The sequence below is a fragment of the Sorex fumeus genome, unplaced genomic scaffold (genome assembly GCF_029834395.1).
Source record: "Sorex fumeus unplaced genomic scaffold, SorFum_2.1 ptg000039l, whole genome shotgun sequence".
Taxonomy (NCBI): Eukaryota; Metazoa; Chordata; class Mammalia; order Eulipotyphla; family Soricidae; genus Sorex; species Sorex fumeus.
Genome location: NW_026606096.1, coordinates 32,739,620 through 32,763,340, shown reverse-complemented (window position 1 = coordinate 32,763,340; position 23,721 = coordinate 32,739,620). Strand labels below are relative to the sequence as shown.

General features: G+C 45.2%; 1 protein-coding gene across 3 annotated transcripts in view; it reads right to left on the bottom strand.

The window, feature by feature from the left end:
- Positions 1-23,721, bottom strand: part of SLC10A7 (solute carrier family 10 member 7) — a 212,532-nt gene that overhangs the window by 48,825 nt on the left and 139,986 nt on the right. The window lies entirely within an intron of this gene.

Below are 23,721 nucleotides of genomic sequence, written 5' to 3'. Positions count from 1 at the left end.
GTCTCCCTCCCAGGCTTTCAACTCTAACTTGGATAAAGTGCCCCCTTTCAAGAGGAGACAGGTGCTGGAGTCCCAGTTGGGGTGCTCTCCCGAGCAAAGACTACGTCAGGGGTGATGAATGAGATGTCTCGGTGTTGTAATGTGAGCCGATGTCCCCCAGGAAATGAGCTGGGATCGCAAACTCATTTCACTTGATTAGACTCCGTGTCTCCGTGGAGCGAGGCGAGTCTTTCATCTAATTCAGCCACACAGGACCACGGTGGTCCCTCTGCCTCCCCGAGGCAGGAAGGGGCAAAAGATTTGTTTTCTTCCATGACAGGGAACAGTTTGAGGCTGTTGTCGCCGGGGCTTGGTACAAGCTCTCAGGTTTCGGGAAGGTAAATCTTTAAAGTCAGGTGTTGGAGCTGGGGATTGGGCTGACAGGTCTCAGATGCCGGTCAGCATCTGATGATTCATCCCTCTCAGTTCTCTCTGGCGGACACGGTCAAGAACACCCGTTCTCTCTCTCTCTCTCTCTCTCTCTCTCTCTCTCTCTCTCTCTCTCTCTCTCTCTGTGTCTCTCCACTTCATCATCATGTAGACAAAGTGGAGGGGTGGAAAAGCCTTTCATATTTTTACTCATGAATTTGACTTGGGACTTTAACATTGCTAAGTGGGTATGTGTGCTGTGTACAAGACTGACCAACAGACAAACAGATGGAGACTATATTGAGCCCAGGATCAAGCTTTACCGGGATCCCTTCGTTAGTTTTATATGAAAGTCTTTTGTCATGAGAGTAACTATATCCTCTTAGCTTTGGCTAGGAAGGAATATGTCACCTTCTCCCACAGAGATAGGATAAGAATGTTTCACGCAAGGGGCTGGAGCGATAGCACAGCGGGTAGGGTGTTTGCCTTGCATGCAGCTGACCCGGGTTTGATTCTCAGTATTCCATATGGTCCCCCAAGCACTGCCAGGAGTAACTCCTGTGCATTGCTGGGTGTGACCCAAAAAGAAAAAAAAAAACCTTAAGAATGTTCATGCAGGAAGAAGGCTGAGCATGGTCATCCTCTAGAGGCACTTGTTTTATGTCAGAGGAGTGAACATGAGGACCATGCTCTTTCTGGGGCCCAACTCAAGTTCCTTTGCAGCCCAGTGCTTGCCTTGCATACTGCTGACCCGGACTCAATTCGCAGCACCCCCTGTGGTCCCCTGAGTACTGCCAGGAGTGCTCTCTGAGCATAGTCAGAAGTAAGCCCTGAGCACCACCAATCGTGGCCCCCAAACAAACTAAATTTATCAATAAGTGCTTTCACACTTCCACACACATTTGTAATATCTGACTTTCCCTTATCAAAGGAGTCAGGCCACATATAGGTTCCATTCCGTAGAATAAAACGGAGTTCGGCAAAGCCGGGCAGCTGGCCCAAAGTCACACAGCAAATGAAGAGGGAGACCTTGGGCTCAAGTCCACTCTGTCCCACTCCCAGGCTGGACAGAGTGAACTGGCTCCTCACTGCTGCGGGTCCCTGGGCAGTCGATTCCCACAGCCCATTCATGAAACTCTCCACACCTCTCTGTTCACGACATAGAGCCCAGCTGCTGTAAGCGCTGTTCCTCAGCTGATCCTGTTATTCTCAAAGGCAAAGCGCCAAGAGCAGTTGGGGGCCCGGCCCAATCGACTCCCGTGGATAGTTGCCGGCACATTTGGGTTTTATTTTATTTTTTACAAGTCTTAGGATATTTCTTCCCAACAGATTAAAAGTTCCATACATATTAGGACTTGAATTCCTAACTCAGATCCGCGACATTTCCTTATCTGTTTGATTTCATTAACTAAGAGTGGATCAGGACGAGAATGCTATTCGGGTCTCCCAAAGAGGAATCGAAAGAGCTATGCTTGGAGTATCACACTTCACTCAAGTGAGAGAAAGAATCTGGAGTTCCGACCTCCCGACGACGATCGAGGATCAGGGACACTGCCTCGTTTGCCAAGGTGTCAAAAATCAGATGGGCCAGACATGTAATGCGATTTGGAGACCACTGCTGAACTAGAGCCATTACAGACAGGATTCCACGGGACGTTAAAAGATCGCCTGGCCGCCCACCTATGAAATGGTCAGACTTCTTCGTCAAGACCCTGAACGATCGGTTTGATGCCCTTCATGTTCCTGGAGTGAGCAGACGCCATTGGGCTACACTAGCATGCGACAGGGATGAATAGAGATGTTACTGGCGCCTGCTCGAGCAAATCGATGAGCAACCGGATGACAAGTGACAAGTGACAAGAACGGATCGTCATAGGCCACTGAAATCTGGTTTTCAGTTCCATCGGGAAACGCAGCAGTGGCATGGCAGGTCCTGAGCCCAGCACCCCACTTAAGCGTTGGGGAAGCCATGCCAAAGGTTATTTAAAAAATGAGAGCCAATATTCTGGGAGTGTTTGTTTTCAACCTAATGATGTGCCAAGCCCCTGTGTATGCTAGGTAATCCTCACAACAACCCTGAGGGGAGGTGTCCCCTCCTCCCGCAGGGAGGGGAACCATGACCGAGTGAAATACGAAGCAAATGTGCCAAGAATCCAACTCTAGTTCCCTGACTCCAGCCCTAAGCTCCCGGATCCAGAAAGTAAAGCCGCTACAATCTTCGGCTCTTCCCCCCTGGCGCTGTATCTTAAAGAGCAAACCTGAGTACAGCTTCAGACTCAGTATGTCATTTTGATGACATGAAACAGATGGAGAATTAAGGCCTCTCCGTGATAAGGCTAATGCTTTTTTTTTTTTAAAGTTAAAAGGCTAATGCTTTTTTTAAGTTAGGTGCTTGCAAATATTCTTTTTCTAGAAAGGGAGAACTGAGCATATAAATGGGAATAGCATGGCCTCTGGAAAGTTAAATAAGAGGAAAGTTAAATAAGCAGGTGATTTTTCTCTCCAGCACACAGAAAGAAAGCTCAGAGTGTTTCCCTTTCTCTCTCTTTCCGAGTAAATCCTAAGGAAATGAGCAAAATCAATGAGGCTCTGCACAGGAGTTCTACCAAGGGGTGGTGGGGTGCAGGGGAGGGGGGAGGGGGGAATGATGCCCTCCTGGCCACGTCAAGGTCAACACAGAGCCGTGAAATGCAGGGAGAACGGGAGAACGTCCAACTTTCTGACTGCAGTACCTGAAAAAGTGAAGTCACAAAGTGATGGTCTTTGATTGTCCTATAAAAACCCTTCAGAAAATCCATTTACACCTCTGATGTGAACGACTGGATGAATATATTTCAATGACTTAGGGAAGGGGGGGAGGTGCTAAATCAGAGGCCTTGAGATTTAGCTGCATTAAAATAGGAGCCAAGAAACTTTCAAATACCAACAAAACTGCGACTATGCCTCTTTCGACAAAAGGGCTTAGGAAGAAGGCAAACATTGGAGTAAATCACCTGTTTTTCCTACTTTTGAAAATGAGAGCATTGTGATTTACGAAGTTCTTTTTCTCCCCCTTTGAAGTGGAAAGTGGTATTCAGTGCTTTTGCTGCAGAAGCCACTGGACTCATACAGACACCAGCACTGACTTCTCGATCCTCCAATAAACCCAGGTACCAAATTATAGTTTTGGAAAGGATGCTTTGCTCTGCCTCTCTATTTCACTTTCTGTTGATGAAACGCTGGTTTGAGGGTGTGAGTACTAAAACATTTTAGGGGTACATCACCACAGACAGGGGATCTATATCCTGTCACCACAGTCCAAATTTGATTTCTTATTTTCTTTCCTTTTAGGGGAGGTGGGGGCTGGTGGTTCACACCTGGCAATGCTCAGGCATAGCTCCTGGTTCTGAGTTCAGGGATCATTCCTGGCGGTGCTGGGGAACTATACGGCATACCTGGAATGATGGAACCTGGGTTGGCCATGTGCGAGGCAAATGTCTTAACTGCTATACTCTCTCCAGCCTGAAGCAAACAGTTGACTTTTGGTGTGTGTGCGTGTGTGTGTGTGTGTGTGTGTGTGTGTGTGTGTGGTGTGCACCCAGGAGTGCGCAAGGTTAACTCCTGGCTCTGTGCTCAGGAATCATGCCTGGTTGGCTCAGGGGGACCATATGGGATGCTGGGGATTGAACCTGGGTTGGCTGTGTGCAAGGCAAATGCCCTCCCCACTATACTATTGCTCCAGTCACTGAATTATTGTTTTCGTAACTAAAAGGCCAAAGTTAAGTATTGGATTTTCCCTCATTGATGAAATGTAGGTTTTCCGAGAGGCTCAGGCCTCACCTGCAGCGCAACCTGAACCTCTCCCTGCCTTTGCAGCAAGTCACGTGACATTGGCCTGGCTGCCCGCCACCAGGGAAGCCGCCAGCTGTTGACACAGGCCAGCCTGATCCTGGCTCTCCTGGGACGGGCAAGGTCTTCCTTACACCAACTCCCAGCACCCCCACCACCCTCTTCCCCATCCCCAAACATCACCGTCTAGATGACCTGCCTTGGAAGTGGAAGTTTTTGTACAGCGGGAAGACATGTTCCCTGGGGAATGTTTTCAGAGGAAGCAGGAATGAGCAAGTGGTCCCCACATAAGGAATCTCCAGGCTGAGAGTGGGGGACGGTGCGGGGGTCTCTGCTTTCTCTTGGGGGAGAGGGGGTGCGAGTCTTCCCTTCCACACATTATCCCACCATAGAGCCGGAGTCCGCAACAGAAGACGCAAGAGAATAAAAATATACCCAATGTGGAACAGGAGTTTATGTTGTTCAAGAGCTTTGTAGAACAGGTCAATTTGTGAACTACCCAATGGTCTAGAGGGATACATCTTGGTTTGACTTCTGTTTACTACTGGTTGTACCCAGACTGTAAAACTGTATGTCTGTTTACAACATTTTGTCCAGTAGGGATGGAAACTCTTTCTGACTAGTGAAAAAATCAGTCACAGCAGCCATTGGTTCTATTATTCATTAGGTAATTAGCCAGATTTGCAACTAACTTCAGCCTGCTTGCTTGACAGATTATAATCTCCATTTGTATGATCTTTTGCAAACCAAGTCCCCCTTCCCACTGTTTCCCTCGTGAGGCAGTCCATACATGTTTGACACATGTCCATTCTATAGATATGTTTTCAGCTCTTGTCAAAATTACACTTTGACAATCCCTTTAGTATGAGTCTTATATTTACGCCAAGCTAAAGATCCCTTTAAAAACAAAAAGGAAAATTAATGTCAATTAAAACTCCCAGTTCCTGACACCTTGGCCTGTATCATCTATGGTATTATCTTCCAAAGCGAGAGTACTTAAATTTAAACAAGGAGGTCATAGTACATGATTCCCTGAGAACGTGTCCTGATGAACTGGAGTGTCAAGAAACACAGTAGAGGAAACTTTCCAGAAGAAAAGGGAATTGGGATCTAGGAAAGGGCATCAGGAAAGCATGCGGTGGCTGACTGGCAGGTCATCCCCTCCCTTCCCCTCCTCTGCCTTTTCTTCCTCCCTAAAAGCCAACCTTCACACAGCAAGCTTCTTTGCATGCGAAAGTTAAACATTTTTCAGTGTGTGCCTAGCTCCATCCCCGGGAGGAGATGCCCAAGCGAAGTAGACCATCACTATAATCTGTTTTCAGGTCCAGCACACGGCAGTAGAGACATCACACATTTGAGCTGGATAATTCCCATTTCTGAAAAAACTCAGTTATTTCTCTCTAGACAGACTCAGGGTAGCCACAAACATGGAATAATAACGCTGCTTGCATCTTTATCCAGCTACACTAGCCTTCTAGAGGACAACCACCTAGGGGTGGGCTAACAACAGGGTATGTCTGGACCTGCAAAGCAAGGGATTCCATCCCCAGACTGCGGTGACCCCATTAAAGCAAGGCCACCCTGTGAATGGCAGCTGGCTTGTCTCTATGACATACATTTAATTAAACATTCACTGGGTGCTAACAATGTATCAGACATTGAGAGTGCTGAGGGGAAAACTATTCCAAAAGAACAACACATACACTCCAGTCAGTCAGCTTGAACTAGACTTCTACGTGAATTCCAGAAAAGAGTTTCTGTGAAGTCTGTGGGAGGGACTTTCTTAGAATTTCTTTATTCTTTCTAAATTTTCTAATTTATTGCAGAATATTGTTTACCCACATAGAGTCACATTTTGGCCTTTGAAGCCAAGTGTCTGAACCTTATCAAATATATATCAATATTAATGAGTGATCATGAATTTATGTCCTGGTCCGTAACATCCTACTATAGAATGCAGTACTTCGTGCCCTTCTGTATCTTCAATACTTGTATCAGGAAATAGCTCTACTCTCAAAATACTGTGTCACTTTTTAGATCAAAGTAAGGGTCTGACATTCTTATGGAATTTCTTATTAGCTATTTAAAATTATTATTATATTATTAGATATAAACCTACTGCTTTTTGGGATTTCAATCTGTCATTGATAAATTCAAAGTCACCTATGGTTTGGATTCCAAGACCCCTCTGCTGGTAGATATAGGGGAACAGTGGGAATGAGAAATACACAGTGGATGCTTCAGCTTTTAAAAGGAGGACAGACAAGTAATCACAGGGGAATACTGAGTGCATGGAAAAAAAAAATCTCAGCGTGGTATGAGAGAGTTTTGGGGGAAGGTGAATAAAAACTGGAGAAATCTAAGCTGAAGAGGAGGCAGCCAGGCATAGGCGGAAGACACACAGGCAGGGAGAAGACACTGGACAAAGGGTCTGGAACAAGAGAATTAAAGACATTGAAAGGCAGAGAGGGGAGTGTGTGAGAGAAGCAGCAGGAAGGCCTAGTAACTCATGCACAGAGAGTTTGGATTTCCTCTCCGAAGGGGAAAACCACTCAAAGAATTTATGCTGGTGTGTCATGGGGAAAAGGCTTGTAGCAACAACTGGTGATGATAACCCTTACTTAAGTCGAAATCATGGCATGGCTGGGGCAGTCTAGAGAAGAGATTAACGTGGTGGAACATGTAAGGGAGGGAGACTAATTAGGGGTTTGTTCGGTAATTTGGGTAGGAGCTGATTTGGACTATGGAAGGACCCTTAGTAATCAAGATAGACGTGACACATTCAAGAAGGATCTGAGATGTATATTGGAAGATTAACTAAACTGGAGGGGGTATATTAAAAAGAAGGAAAGAAGTTATTTTAGAACACCATAGAGTCAATTACTAAGCCATGGTAGAATTAGCTTAAGTTTTGCTGGCGAAGATGATGAGCTTCAAGGGTCTCCAAGATCTCCAGATGAAAACAGCATAACCAATAACTACTGGTTTCCTGACAGAGAAGATAGGAATAAAATAAGGAGAATAAAATATGCATTAGAGCTCAGAGAAGGCTTAGAGGAAAATTATTTCAATGGAAAAATCAGTTTGAAAATGAAATTGGAGTAGATTACAGCAGACAAAGAGTGGATACCAAAGAGCTGAATTTGGAGAACACGGTCAGGGAGAATTATTTTTTTTTTCTCTTTGGGTCACATCCAGTGATCCTCAGGGGATACTGGCTCTGCACTCAGGAATTACTCCTGACGGTGCTCAGGGAACCATATGGAATGCCTGGGATCGAATCTGGGTTGACCACGTACAAAGCAAATGCCCAGCTCCAAACTTTGTCAGGGAAACTTGGCCATAGAACTCATCACTGTGGGCCCAGAGTGTGAAGGGAATGAGTCTGAAGAAAGATTGTTGATATTTGGGCTTGTTTTGTTGTTTGCTTACTTGATTTTTAGAAAGGAAAAACCTAAGAGTTTTCAAAATTCATAGCAAAGAGTCCAAAGGAGGTACAGGAGAATGGGAATTGAGTCAACAGAAGGGATGATACCTATCCTAACTTCTGCACCAGGGGAGGGAAATGTCCCACAGATGGAAGGTTTAACATTAGAGAAAGGACGACAAATAGACACCTCTTCCTTATGAACTGAGAGACCACATACATGAGGTGCTGACAGAGAAAGACTCACATCTGTAAAGCCAGAACACTGTAGAAGCTTTCACGTGAGTGTCTACATTCTAGAAGGGTCTCACCACATGAAAGAGGTTCAGAGAAAGGGGCAGGTTGGTGGCCGGAAACCTGTGCCGTGACTACCGGGAAAGGGTGAGCTCGAACAGTGAAGAGACTCAGACTACTCGGAAGGTGGCAAGTTTCCTGGACACTAGAAGGTGACACAAGACTTTCAGGCAGTCTGGAATATGACCCCGCAATATCACTTCTGGGTATCCTGACGGTGCAAAAAAGCACAGTAGGAGTGACATCTGCACCTATATGTTCATTGCAGCACTGTTCACAATAGTCAAAATCTGGAAACAACCCAAGTGCCCAAGACGACTAGTTAAAGAAACTTTGGTACATCTACACAATGGAATATTATGCAGCTATTAGGAGAAATGAAGTCATGAAATTTGCTTATAAGTGGATAGACATGGAGAGTATCATGCTAAGTGAAATGAGTCAGAAAGAGAGGGACAGACATAAAATCACTGCACTCATTTGTGGAATATAAAATAACATGAGACTGACACCCAAGGATAGTAGACACAAGGGCCAGGAAGATTGCTCCATAGTTGGAAGCCTGCCTCATGAGCTGGGGGAGAAGGCAGCTGGAATAGAGAAGGGATCACTACGTCAATGATGGTTGGAGGAATGGGTCGGGGTGGGAGATGTGTGCTGAAAGTAGATAAAGGACCAAACGTGATAGGCTCTCAATCTTTGTGTCGCAAACCATAATGCCCAAAAGTAGAGAGAGTATGGGGGAAACTGTCTGCCATGGAGGTGGGGGGGACGGGAGGGGAATCATATACTGGGGACATTGGTGGTGGGGAATGTGCACTGGTGGAGGGATGGGTGTTTGATCACTGTATGATTGTAACTCATACATGAAAACCTGTAACTGTATTTCATGGTGATTCAGTCAAAAAAAGAAAAAGGATTTCCAGACAGAGACAAGGGGCTTCAGCACGGTGAGTGGCTGAGTATGACAGGGCTCTGCTGACACCCCAGTTGGCAGGGCACTGCAGGGGGCTCAGTGAGCTGTCCACACACACCGTGGGGAGCATTTCAATGGAAGATCACTGAGTTTAAGGAATCCATACCTTTCATAATGGGCAGGAAGAATGCCTGCCCTTGGCTTTACAGGGAATACTTGTCTGCATTTTCCAAAGCAGTGAGCAAATCTGCCCTTTGCTCCAGGGGAAAACACACTCTCTCTCTTCCAAGGCAATTCACTGCACAAACCACCCTTAAATAGGCAAGAACAAAGGGGACCAAATGCTTCTCCTCATAGGGTGTGCAGACATGTGAGAAGACACACGGATAAATTGTCTTGCAGCAGAAACATCCCATCACCCAAAGGCAGTCTGGACACAGAACACCTGGATATTGGGGATCTGAAAAAAAATAAACTACCAATCTCACTATTGCTCTCTACAAATACCATTGCTGACTCCATGTCTCACCCAAGTTGGCGACAATCAAAGCACCGTTACAGGAGCGGAGGCTGGGGAAGTGGTGCCTCTGGCTGGGCTCCTGTGCACTTGGCAGGAAGTACATTCCCAGGGGTGATCAGTGCAAGCCTGAATGACCATTTCTCCCGCCTGACCTCTGGCACATCAGTTAAAGAGAAAGAGTACTCCTCAGGAGAGTGTTCAGGAGAGCCTTGAAGAACTCACAGCCCTCACAGGTCATCCTCCCCAACTGCCCTCCAAGTCCTGCTCCAGTTTGGTAAAGGTTCTAGGTTCTGCTCTGGTGCAGACGCCCTGAATACGCACAGATTCGGGATCCTGTGTGGGTTTTTCTATCAAATGATGCTGAATTCAGAGAGAATTGACAGAGATTTTTTTAGAGTGGATGGAGGGAAAATTGCAGCTGGTGATGGGAGGAAGATGGACTTCAATGCTATAGAATGAATAGAAAAAAACCCAAAGGCTTTTTTCTTTGCTGTTTTCACTAGTCATCACTTTTTGGAGAGAAGCCAAGAAGAAACTCTTTCACTCATTCTAGCATTGCAGATATCACTGTGGGCTGGACCATCCAGAAATCCTTTAGGAAGACGCTTATAATTCTGTAACATCTCTCAATGTTTATTGTACAGCACGAAGGCACTTTTTTTGGGGAAATGACAAGCACTGTTCTTAAGAACATTCTTTGGTAAACTCATTTTTAAAACAACCATCACAAAATAGGCATTTAACTTATATATTTTGGGCCTCCCCAAAATATATACGCTCGTGGCTTAATCCTGACTCTTTGCTCAGGGATCACTCCTGGTGTTGCTCAGGGGACCATATGTGAGCTCATAAATCGAACTCAGGTTAGCGGCATGCAAGGGAAGTGTCCTATCTGCTCTACTATGGTCTAACCCCCCAAATAATCATTTTAAATCCACCAGAAAGCCTCTTCTCTGAGATGACATTGGTGTTCTCACAGTCTGTGGCCCCCATGATGCCAAGGTAAGTCTGATTCTCAGCAGCTCAACTCCAACTCCTGACTCTCTTTCTCTCTTTCTCTCTCTCTCTCTCTCTCTCTCTCTCTCTCTCTCTCCTTTCTGAATGGACGGTTTTGCCGAATGGCTTCCTGAGCCCTGCTCCTCACTCCACTTGAGCACAGTGGCCCGTGGACCCACAGTGCTGCCCGCACTCATCTGGAAGCTGCCTGAATCTCAGCGGCCACCCTAAACCCAATGCAGCATCGCTGGCATTTGCAACAAGATCTCCAGGTCACCTTCTGCATATTCATATTTTTCAAAATTGATTTATATGCCAGAGGGTCCCAAAGTTACTTGGCTTACTGCCTTCTTTTCAGGGAAAAAAACAAAAGGAAAACCACTCAGTCCTGCCTTGGAAATACTTACCTTGCACCCTCTTCCTCCACCTCCCGTTGTACCTCACACTGCTCACACCCCCGAATCATTCTGGTAGTCCCCAGGGGGCAATATTGTTGCCTAAAAGTAAAGTAAGTAAAGGCCCTCCCGTTGATCATCGATTTGCTCGAGCGGGCCCAGTAACGTCTCCATTGGAGACTTTGTTGTTACTGTGTTTGGCATATCGAATACGTCACGGGGAGCTTGCCAGGCTCTGCCGTGCGGGCGAGATACTCTCGGTAGCTTGCCGGGCTCTCCGAGAGGGGAGGAGGAATCAAACTCGGGTTGGCCATGTTGGCTGCGTGCAAGGCAAACGCCCTACTGCTGTGCTATCGCTCCAGCCCTCTCGGAGAGCCCGGCAAGCTACCGAGAGTATCTCGCCCGCACGTCAGAGCCTGGCAAGCTCCCCGTGATGTATTCGATATGCCAGACACAGTAACAACAAAGTCTCCAGTGGAGACGTTACTGGGCCCGCTCGAGCAAATTGTTGCCTACTTTGGGAAAAACCGATTCCAACTCCAGGGCAGAACACTGGAATGCAAATAAACAGAGAGAAGTGGACAGTCCAGGGGAAGGAGCGGAGTGGAGGCGTTAAGCATAAAACCCCATTATTAATGGCATTGTAAACCACAGTGCCTAAAATCAGACAACAACACGCAGATAATGGAATAAACAGGAAATCCCAGAAACAATCCACACACTTTTTTCTCTTTTTTTGCTTTTTGGGTCACACACCCAGCGACGCTCAGGGTATTCCGGCAGTGCTGGGGGATCATATCGGATGCTGGGGATTGAACCTGGCTCAGTTGCGTGCAAGGCAAACGCCCTACCTGCTGTACTATCGCTCCGCCCGCCACTTTTTTCTTTTTTTTCCCTTAAGTTTTTATTAGTGAAACACCATGAGGTACAGTTGTAGACTTACAAATTTTTGTGCTTGGGTTTCAGTTATACAATGATCGAGTACCCATCCCTCCACCAGTGCCCATTCTCCACCACCACCAGTCCCAGTATCCCTCCCACCCCCCATTCCCCCATCCCACCCTACCTCTGTGGCAGGGCATTCCCTTTTGTTATCTCTCTCCTTTTGAGTGCTGTGATTTGGAAAAGAGACATTGAATGGCAATCTTGTTCGGACTATAGTCTACTCTCATCACGCATTTCCCATACTGAGAGGAACCTCCCAACACCCTTTATTTGGTGCTCCCTTCTCTATCTGAGCTGCCTTTTCCCCTAGCGTGTGCGGCTGTCCTCAAAGTCATGGAGTAATCCTCCTGGTACTTATCTCGGCTATTCTTGGGTGTTAGTCTCCTATTTTGTTACTTTATGTTCCCCAGATGAATGCAATCTTTCTATGTCTATCCCTCTCTTTCTGACTCATTTCACTTAGCATGATACACTTTTTTCTTTAGTGGAGTAAAACGGTTCCACTTAGAAAGAATGGGAAAGAAAAAGAGGGTCCAAAATGTGGAAGGAGAGATTTTGCGTTCCCAAGGCTGAGAAACTAGTGGGCTTGAGGATGGAGAGTCCACTTACTGATGTTTAATTTAAGACAAAGGATAGAGAATTGTACAGTGGAGAACTGTGTTGGAAACAAATGGTGTTGGAATAATTAGAAAGGCATACGCAAATGAAACCGGATTATTCTCTACCTCCATATATATACAACAATACATTCAAATTGAACTTAAGGCCTGAATAAAAGACCCCCAAACACATAGTAGATGATAGCAAAGGGGAAATGTTCCAAGTTGTAAGTATCCTAGAGTTTTGGGGACGCCATGCCTATAGCAAAGGGCATGAAAGCAAAGATAAACAATTGCTACTACATTACACTGAAAAGGAATGCACAGCAAAACAAACAAACATATAAACAGCATGAAGAGATAGTCTCCTGGATGAGAGAAGACGCTCAAATTCCAATAACTCAACAAGAAGAATACCTTAATTTAAAACTGGGTAAAAGATGGGGCTGGAATGTAGTACAGTGGGTAGGGCATTCGCCTTGCATAGGCTGGCCCAGGTTCGGATCCCTGCACCCCAAATGATCTCCCAAGCCCACCGAGAGTGATCCCTGAGCACAGAGCCAGGAATAAGTCCTGAGCACAACTGGGTGTTTGCTCCAAAGGGGGGGAAAATGGATAGAACCTTTAAATAGACACTGCTCCAAATAGGACACGCAGATATCCACAGGCCTATTAAAAGATCATTATCATTACTGATTCTTAGTCGTGATACATATCAAGACTACAGGATACCACCACCTCACACTTGCTAAGAAAGCCTTACTTGATAAAAGAAACACGTGTTGTGAGGTGTGGAGAGAACAAAAGCCAGTGTACTGTTGGGAGAGATGAAAACGGAAGCAGCCACATTGGAGAATGTAGTGTGCTTCCTCAAGAAGCTAAAAAGTTTCCATGGGCCTAGGAATGCCACTTCCACAACACAACTACCTCAAGAACATGAAAAGACTAACTTGGTATAGCAATATCCAACCCAATGCTTATTGTAGCATTATTTTGTGTGGGGGGTGAGGTGGGGGAGCAGGGGTGGTCACCCCAATGAATGAAGCTCTGGGCCTACTCTAGGCTCTGTTCCTAGTGGACCACACGTGGTGTCAGGGATTGAACCAGAATCACCTGCATGCAAGGCAAGCACCTTATCCTTGTATTTTCTCCATGGTCCTAAGGTTATAGAGACTTTTTTTTTTTTATTATTTGGTAAAGGTAAGGTAAAGGCCCTCCCGTTGATCGTCGACTTGCTCGACCGGGCCCAGTAACGTCTCCATTGGAGACTTTGTTGTTACTGTGTCTGGCATATCAAATACTCTCGGTAACTTGCCGGGCTCTCCGAGAGGGGCGGAGGAATCGAACTCGGGTCGACCATGTTGGCCGCTCGTAAGGCGAACGCCCTACCGCTGTGCTATCACTCCAGCCCATTATTTGAAAGACATCAAATCCTGAAATACACGCTCCTCTCCCCCCCACCCCCGCCATGAAAGGCTATTGAATTTCCATCAGACTATGGGACAACATTTTTGTGAAATTCTGCCAAAGCAAGGTAAAAAAAATGGTGGAAGGTGGAGGGTGGGATAGAGACTGAGAGCAGAGGAGGAAGAAGGTGATGGAGAGAGATTTCTGGGAGGCTGTGGGATGGGTGTTTTCATGCAGGTTTCTAGAAGCTAAATTAAAATAATTATGCACCAGTTTTTGTTTTAAATAAAACACTGAAAATAATGCTTTGATAAAAACTAGGATTTAAACTTGGACTAGACCTTTACCATAACAAAACAAGAACAAGAATGAAAGCCAGTGTGGACACCTGTGACATAAAGGGGTCTGGGGGAGTGCCTACGTTCTTTCCGAAGGGGCCTAACGGGTCCCCGCGCCAGCTGTGCCCATCAGTACCAGTGCAGAGAGGGACAGAATGAGTGGAGACAGCTGTGCTCCACTTGCCTTGCCTCATACATCAAGGGTCTGCTTGAGTCTTGCTCATTTTCATCATCTTCCGTGGCCTGAGCCATTCCTGCCGCTCCCAACTGATCCTGAGCCTGTTGACTCGGAGAGGCCTCAGTCAGGGAAAGGGCACGGGGGGTTTCGGGGGGGGGGGGGGATCAATGGCCCCAGCGCAGACTCTCATTTTGTTCTCATTGTGTGGGAACTCGTGGGTTCCATGGTCTTCCCCCCCCCCCCCCCAATCACCACCATCACCACCTCAGAGGTGGGGCGAATAAAGTCTGATGCTTAACCTGGCACTGGGGAATCTATGGCCCCACTTCGGATATAAAAGACGTTTCTCCTCAGTCACGTGTTATGTCTATTACTGACCAGGAGACAACACACAGAGTGAACAAGGTGTGCCTGAGCACTGAGTTCCTAGGACAGTGATACCCAGAGCCTGTGGACGTTCCGGAGGCAGAACGGCCCGTCTGGTCCATTCACCACAGTTGCCAGGAGATCAGCTGATGATTAAGAGATATTTTTTTTTTGGTATAAAAAGTTCAATAATTAGTAAACAGACTGGAGCGAGAGCACAGTGGGTAGGGCATTTGCCTCACACGTGGCTGACCCGGGTTCAATTCCTTCATCCCTCTCGGAGAGCCCAGCAAGCTACCAAGAGTATCCTGCCCGCACGGCAGAACCTGGCAAGCTCCCTGTGGCGTATTCGATATGCCAAAAACAGTAACAACAAGTCTCACAATGGAGACGTTACTGGTGCCAGCTCGAGCAAATCCATGAACAATGGAAGGACAGTGCTACTGTGCTACAATTAGTAAACAACTCACTGATGCATAATAAAACTTCACCTGAGAACCTAGGAAAATGCAAAAGAACTAGCTACCATATACTTTTTAGCTCAATTTAGAATTTGGGTGGAGGTGGGAGCTTTGGGGCTACACCCAGCCGTGCTCAGGGATCATTCCTGGTGGTGTTAAGGGCACCGTATGTGATGCCTGGGATTGAACTGGGGTGGGCAGCATGTGAAACAAGGGCCTTACCCACCCTGTGCTATCTCTCCAGCCCGATTTGGAATTTCATCCTCCAAATTCCTAGAGCCAACTGCTCAAACATCCTGGACCCATTCTTAGCTGTAGAAGCACCAAGAGCTGATTTCCCTGCATATTTTCCTAAGAACTTAGCCCTCACAAGTACTTGTAGATCTGTATACATATGTTCTATTTTCGTGTGAATCTGTATGGCGTGTTCCGATTAAGGAGTTTTCAGGGAAGATCCCCCAATCAGGCTGCTGGTACAGTCACATCAGATTCTTGGTTTTAGTGGTTTTTATTTGGGGGTGACTGGCTATACCTGGTGGTGCTTGGGAGCTAATCTCGGGTCGGTACTGAAGGGCTATGTGGTTTTGTGGATGGCACCTGGGGATCCCCCTGCAAAGCGTATGCCCCAACCCTCGAAGCTACCTCGCTGGCCCCAGATATTTTTCGACCTATTCGGCTAAACTCCCTGCCGTGCCAGAGATCCAGAAGTGATCATTTGGCAAATTGCATCAACAAAAGGAACTAAGAGTCTTTAAGGCAATTGAAAATCTATGCCAACATCATTTTCCTAGTTCCCCAGTAGAGGGCAACTTTCACACACCTTGACAGTTAAAAAAAAAAAAAAATCAATGCCCACCACTTCCTTAAGAAACACACACACGCAGAACAATAGTTGATGTCCATCAATGGATTTTCACTGACAGCTATAAAAGCAGATGGCATTTTAAATATGTAATTAAGAATTGTTTCATAATGAATAAGTATCACTTTATGATTAATATGGGTTATGGCAAGAACTTTAAAAGTAGTAACTGCTAGGTTCTGATGATGCAGTTATCAGCCACTGACACATGAAAGGCAAATGATGAGCGTAGTTATTTATAAAATATCTGAAAGAGTTTCCTCTTGATCGAGCCCTCAAATATAGCTAAAGGGTATGCATAAACTTAAAAACAAGCACCAAAGGGCCAGGATACAACATCTCAAGCTGTAACTGGCTGTCTTATAAACTCTGAAATAACAGCCATCAGTAGTTATGTTTTATATGATATCACCTAAAAATGTATTAATATATATGTATATATGAATCCAGGTATTCACATATATGTATATATGTATACATTTTATATATACATTAGCCATACTGAGTTGAATATTGTATGAAGTATGCTCATTCATTGACTCATTAAACAATAGTTTAGTGAGCACTTACTATGTGCCAGAGAGAATTCCAGATATCAGTGACACAGTCTGACAAATCTGGCCAAATTCCCTGCCTCCTTGGAGCTTCCATGACACATGATTTAAAAGCCATGTACAAAGAGCCACCTTTATATTACAAGTACACAGCACAGATGAGTACCGTGTCTTATAACTTGGGTTTCTTTACATTTTTATTTTTAAAAATTGAGTTTCTGTTTGTTCTTGTTTGGGGTTGGGAACTCACAAGCGGTACCCAGGGTGTGTGCGGAAATCGTGACTAAAGTGTACTAATGGGTCAGAGCTAGGGCCGGAGGCTGAGGTGCTCAGGGACCTTGGGGCCACACCCAGTCATGCTCTGCAGAGCACTTGGTGCCGAGGAATGATCCAGAGTCCAGCACCACCCTTGCACCATCTCCCAAGCCCTTCAGTTCTATCTTAAAGAGAAATCTAACAAGGGGGAAAACGGTTCATAACCAATACTCCAAGAACACTTGCTGATCTTGAGTAAGTGCATGGATCTGATTAGAAAATGCTTAATTGTAGAGAAAGGTCATAATTACAGAATTAAAAGTGAAGATTCTGAGCACCCTTCTCCCCGAGAAACGTCACCATTGCTTGAGACCATTTTATAGGAAAGAACAAACCTATAACCACCCATTCCTCTCCTCTGCCGCCACCTGCCTAAGCCTTCCTCGGTCCTCCAGTTCAGGGTTTTCTTAAAATATTCACATTATTCTGCACAAAGCTTTACATTCTCCCCACTTCACTATGTTCTATAAAAGAATCCACTGACATGAAAGACTACAAAAATATAATTCATTCCTGTATTTCCAGAAGAAACCTGGAAGAATTACCCTTCCCAGATTACACAGAGGCAAAAATAAGAGATAGAATCAGCATCTGCTTTGGATTAAAAACTTACCAATAACTTCACCAGATCATATACACTTGCCTTTTAGAGAGTATCTCTAGGCATGAGCTAAAATACCAGATTTTATTTTTACTTAAATATTTTGGGGGCCACACCTGGCAGTGCTCAGGGTCTGCTCACTCCTGGACTTGAGGGCCCATATAAGGGTCTGAGGATGGGACCCAATCCTCCACATGCAAGACAAGTGTCTTACCCACTACGTTACTTCTCTAGCCCCAAGACCACCAATTAAAAAAATATAAAAGTTCTATTATATAATCGATCATTGTTTTTTGTTCCATTGACAATGTTAAAACATGTACTAATTTATCTTATTCTATTTATAGTTATGCTTGTTAATATGTTGATCTCCATTCCATGCCTGACACTAAAATGTGATCACTTGAATTTTTTTCATTTACAAAAAGATTATGCAAAATAAAACACAAGGCACTAGGTGGCACTGTGGGTCCTTACAGACAAACTAATGCTGAGAAGTTCTACACTTGACAAATTACTCGTGTGGCTGATTCTATATATTTAAATGTATGTTAAATAACATTTTTTTCACATAAACTAAAGTCATGCAAGTAACATAATGAAAAGCAAAATTCTGATAAATGAAATCCCTGGAAGACAGACCCTTCTCTCATAATTACATACTCTAACTCTTGTGAAGGTATTAAAAGCACCTTCATACAATACCACTTTTGAGGCATGCTTCTCAATAGATGTTATTTTTTTTATTGTAGCACTGCAGCACTTTCCTCTCGTTGTTGATGGATTTGCTTGAGCGGGCACCAGTAACGTCTCCATTGTGAGACTTGCTGTTACTGTTTTTGGCATATCAAATACACCATGGGGAGCTTGCCAGGTTCTGCCGTGTGGGGGGATACTCTTGGTAGCTTGCTGGGCTCTCCGAGAGGGATGGAGGAATCGGACCCGAATTGGCCGCATGCAAGGTAAATGCCCTACCCACTGTGTTATAGCTCCAGCCCATTATTTCCACTGGAAACTGCACCTAGCCCGGACACGGACAGGATTGACAGACTGTTAGCTCTGTCTCCATTCCGTGGGAGGTGGTGCATGGCCGTTCTTAGTTGGTGGAGCGATTTGTCTGGTTAATTCCAATAAGAAACGAGACTCTGGCATGCTAACTAATTATGTGACCCCCCAAGCGGTCCGTGTCCCCCAACTTCTTAGAAGGACAAGTGGCATTCAGCCACCCGAGATTGAGCAGTAACAGGTCTGTGATGCCCCTAGACGTCCGGGGCTGCACGCGTGTTACACTAACTGCCTCAGCGTGTGCCTACCCTACGCTGGCAGGCACGGGTAAACCAACCGTTTTTTTTTTTTAATTAATCTTAAAAATTATTTTTTTTGTCTGTGAATAAGGAAATGAGCGATTAGATGTTCTTGACAAATGATTTCTTTTGGTCAAACGATTTTTATTGGGCAATTCCTTATGTCCTGGTATACAGTGCAACCTTCTTGGGGTTCTAATTTTCTATTCTTCTGAAATGTGACTGTGTGAGTAGAGCACTTCATTCAAGTGAGAAGGCAAGTGCGCAAGTCAGGCTACGTGTACCGTAATAGGGAGTGGGAACAATCTAGAACAATATAACTTAATTTCAAAAGGAACACACACATGCGCGCGCGCGCGCACACACACACACACACACACACACACACACATACTCACACTCACACAGCACAATGCAGGCCAAGGAAAGCACATCTGTCGTCTACGTGTGGCCTGTGGGCTACTCATTTGTGACCTCTGACCAGGCCTGACGTGCCCCCTTCACCATTTATGTATGAGTGACACATCTGAAAAGAAAACCTAAAAAAATTGGAGTTCAAATGAAGGAGCACAAATGGCATTTCCATTGTCCTGTTAGATTACTATTATTTTTTTTATCACTTACAGAATGGAAATTAGTAATGATTCAGGAGACCCAGTAATAAAAGCATGAATTCTCCTTGATGGGCATCAAAGCCAGGCAGAGTGATGGATTTCCCAGCGCTCCTCCCTCAGTCCGGCCTGCCTTTCCCCTCCCTGCGTGCACTTCCAGCACTGTGAGAGGGAAAGAATAAAGCATCTTATACTGAAGGGACAGGAATCTGTGATTAGCGTAATTAATAAATGGCAGAATTCATTTTCACTAAGAATGATGGAAGAAATCTGCAGCATCAACACACAGCCTGATTCAAAAGGAACGAGAAGGAACGCAACCGAACTCCTGGAAAGGAACGCTATGTGTCACGGAGAAGACACACTTATGGAAAGGATGCTGAGAAGCACATCTTGGAAAAGAGCTTGCCGGCCACCTGAGAGAAGAAGATGACATCGTGTCATTTTTGAACCAGAAGAGACCACAGAGATCACAACCCGCGTGTCCCCTCAAGTTACACCCCAGTTCTTCTTGAAAGATAAAAACACAGTGAAGCCAAAGTCTCCTGGCCAGGATAGAAAACCAAGTGACCTCATGCTCACCGGAAGTCATGGGGGCGGGGGGAGGGGGACGGGATGGAGGTGGGGGGGGTAAAAAATTGACTTTGAATGGGGAATAGGCTTTAGTCCCCCACAAATGAGGCAAAAACATCAAGATCCGGAATCTTAAATATTGTTGAACTAAACAAAACAAAACTGTAAGAGTCTCTCTACTAAACACTAAAAACCCTTTGGAGCTTTTAAGAGCCTATAACGGGCTCACACACAGAAGGAGTAATGAAAAGCAGGCATAGATTTGAGCCAGGCTGTCTGGGTACTCTCAGTTCTCCGGGTACACTGCCTGGCGCGTCATCTCCGGTGTGCCTTCTGACTCCACAAGCATCTTGTTCTGTAAATTACATGCGGTCTTCCAGATCAGCAGCCGTTATCATGTGGTTAGGGGCCCTGGGGTCTCTGAGTCTATTCTGAAAGGGTCACTGAGCTAAAACCTACTTTCATGATCTTTCATGATCCTAATAAGGCATCATTTGCCCTATTTGACTCTCATTCTCTCCTAATTGGCTGGTTGCGACAGATGCAGACATGGAAACAGAGACTGGAGCTACTGCGACCAAGCCAGACAGTCAAGAGATCTGCAAAGACTCAAACAACGGCACTCTTCTTCCACCCAGCTCATTTTTGTTGTTGTTGTTCTGGAAACAAGACTTCTATCTCACTAACAGGCTAATACCTACGTACCTTGGGGGGGTGTATTGTCATTTTTAAACAAAAGTCTTTATTTTCTTGGCGTTAATCTCAACTCTGGTGAATACCGTTAGGCTGATGTAACTGAGTGCAGTCTGGAGGCTGCAAAAGGCGGCTTCAAAAAGTTGGAGCACGTTATCCTCGATGTCCGTAAAAGGAAACTCATGTACTTTTTATTTAAAAACTCTGTAATATGTAAGCATTATATAATAATTGCTATTAACTACCTTTTGTCACCAGAATCATCACCAAAGTTTTTCAGAAATGAGTTCACGTAAAAATTAAATACTCAAAAGGTGAAATGTTCCTTTTAACTTTATCGAGATGTTTAGTTTCCTGATTGTGTTGGGTGCCAGAATACATCTGCACATTACCTAAAGGCAGGATGAGATGAACTGTCGTTCAAAATGATAGCAAAAAAAAAAAAAGTAAACTCGATGAAAGTCCTTTCACTGTTGGTATTGTTTAAATTTTTTAAAAAATTTCTTAAATGTCAAACGACTACCTAATTTTTGGATGTAAACATTAAATTTAAAAAAATAAAATCAAAATAAAAAGTTTGAGCACACAGTGAATTCCGCTGCTCAGGTTCTCGTCTTAGTTCTAGCAGGATGCTTTCTGGTGGGCACCTAGGAGGGAGAGGAAGCTGAAAGTCCTATCAGAAGGAGGATTCTTAGAAGCAGGAAAAGTTGGGCATGTTGGTGCAGCAGCACTTGGGAGGGACAGGCTGGAAAGGAGTAACCACCTCTGTGCCTGTGAAATGACCCCGGTTCAGAGACTGAGGAAGCAAGCTCAAGGGCACAGAGGGAAAGACTGTCAGCTGCAAGAAAAGGCACAACCTGACTCCTCTTCCCATGAAAAAGAGACAGTCACACTAGCAACCTCTCCACTCCCCACCAATCAAAGGATCGGAAAGGGTGAAAGGACGAAGAAAGCTCAAGAAGAAGTGCTCTCTGGAAGTTCCCTCCCAAACTTCATTTTTTTAAAAATTTTTTTCTTATTTTTTAATTTTTTTATTAGTGAAACACCTGGTCCGGGGGTCCCCCCAACCTCTCTGAACCAAATTCAATCTGTTCTGTGTTAACAACAAGGAGTCGTCATGTTATTGGAAATAAAATGTCTTGTAATCCCGAAACCTGGCTGGCTTCTGAGGGGCAGGTTTTACTCCTAAATGAATGAAGCCGGTTTGTGGTCTGATGGGGTGGGGGGACCCCTGGACCAGGAAGATTACCAAGAAGAAGTTATAGACTTACAAATTTTTGTGCTTGGGTTTCAGTTATACAATGATCAAGTACCCATCCCTCCACCAGTGCCCATTTCCCACCACCACAGGTCCCAGCATCCCTCCCAACCCCCATCCCCCCATCCCACCCTGCCTCTGTGGTAGGGCATTCCCCCTTGTTCTCTCTCTCTCTTCTTTTGGGTCCTGTGTTTTGCAAGAGGGGCATTGAGTGGCAATCATGTTTGGTCTATATTCTACTTTCAGCATGCTTCTACCACCCTGGGAGGATCCTCCCAACACCCTTTATTTGGTGCTCCCTTCTCTATCTGAGCTTCCTTTTCCCCTAGCACGTGTGGCTGGCCTCCAAGTCACAGAGCAAAATTCCTGGTACTAATCTCGGCCACTCCTGGGTGTTCGTCTCCCATTTTGTTGCTTTATGGCAAACTTCATTTTAAAACATGATTGAGCACATTATCAGCCAAACCGAACGTTGATGTGTGTTGCTAAGTGGAGAGATGTTTAGATGGGCAGGCAGCGTAACGCAGGGCCAAGGAGAAAACACAGCGGGTACTTCCCCTGCATGTGGCTGACCTGGGTTCCATTCAGCACCCCGAAGGTTCCCCGGACTCCTGACAGGAGTGATACCTGAGCACTGAGCCAGGAGTAAGCCCTGAGCACTGCTGGGTATGGCTTCAAAACTCAAGAAAAAAAAAGAACAAAAAGAAAAGACTGTTCAAATCTTTTATTGCTGGCAAACATTTTGCTCTCTGGAATAATTGCTACCATAGTAAACTTCTAGAATCGGTGTTACTCAGCGAGGAGTTACTCCTATTCAGAAACGAAAAAATCAAAGCCTTCAGCCCCGCCCCCCTCCCCTGCATGGCACGGTGAGCCCGATGTCTGGTGTCCTGGTGCCGCATGCAGGCCCCCAAGTCATCTATTATGTATTAAATGTGCAGCTCCTGCGCTAGCCAGCGTCACGGCCTGTCAGCCTGTCTCAGGGGGAACAACAACAACAACAACATCAACAAAAGATCAAAAGAGACTGTCTTCCTTTAAAAACACAGGGGAGAAGAATTGCATCTCTGCGAAGAAATGCACGCACCCCAGCACCTATAAGGTGACTTCTTGCGAGAGGCGAGAAAATAAATGTCAAAGAAAAAATGTCCTTGAAATGAAACCAAAAATATCACAAGGGGAAAAAGCCTCCGAGACAGACGCAAGAGAGGCTGATGTCAGCTCACCAAGACCACACACTTAGGGGATTCCATTCCTTGGATATTCAGGGGGCAATACACTAACCGAGGGTGGGCCTTTCCCCAGCTCCAACCTCTCTGAACCAAATTCAATCTGTTCTGTGTTAACAACAAGGAGTCGGCATGTTATTGGAAATAAAATGTCTTGTAATCCCCAAACCTGGCTGGCTTCTGAGGGGCAGGTTTTACTCCTAAATGAATGAAGCCGATTTGTGGTCTGATGGGGTGGGGGGGACCCCCGGACCAGGAAGATTACCAAGAAGAAAATGCAATCTCGGATATCTTATGGAATTTCCCCTATTATACCAAGCACTACAAAAGCTTTCACTGGGATTTCAATAAATTTACTTCTCCACATTGCTGCAGAAATTTAGTTATTCTCCCTTTCTCTGGTGGATAGCTGGGGTCGCAGCTGGTGTGTTTTGTATTTAAAGCATGAAAAAGAACTCTCACGCGCACCCAGTACCTCATAAATGTGCTTGAGAAAATTTGGGGGAATGATTTGGTCTAAGGAAATTTCCTTTCCTGGAAGGTTTTGGACGAGCTTTTAAACACCAAAGAGTTAAGAGCTGTGGATTTTAGAAAAGCATCTGGATTTTTTTTTTTCCTGGAGCAAACTGCAGTGTATGAACAG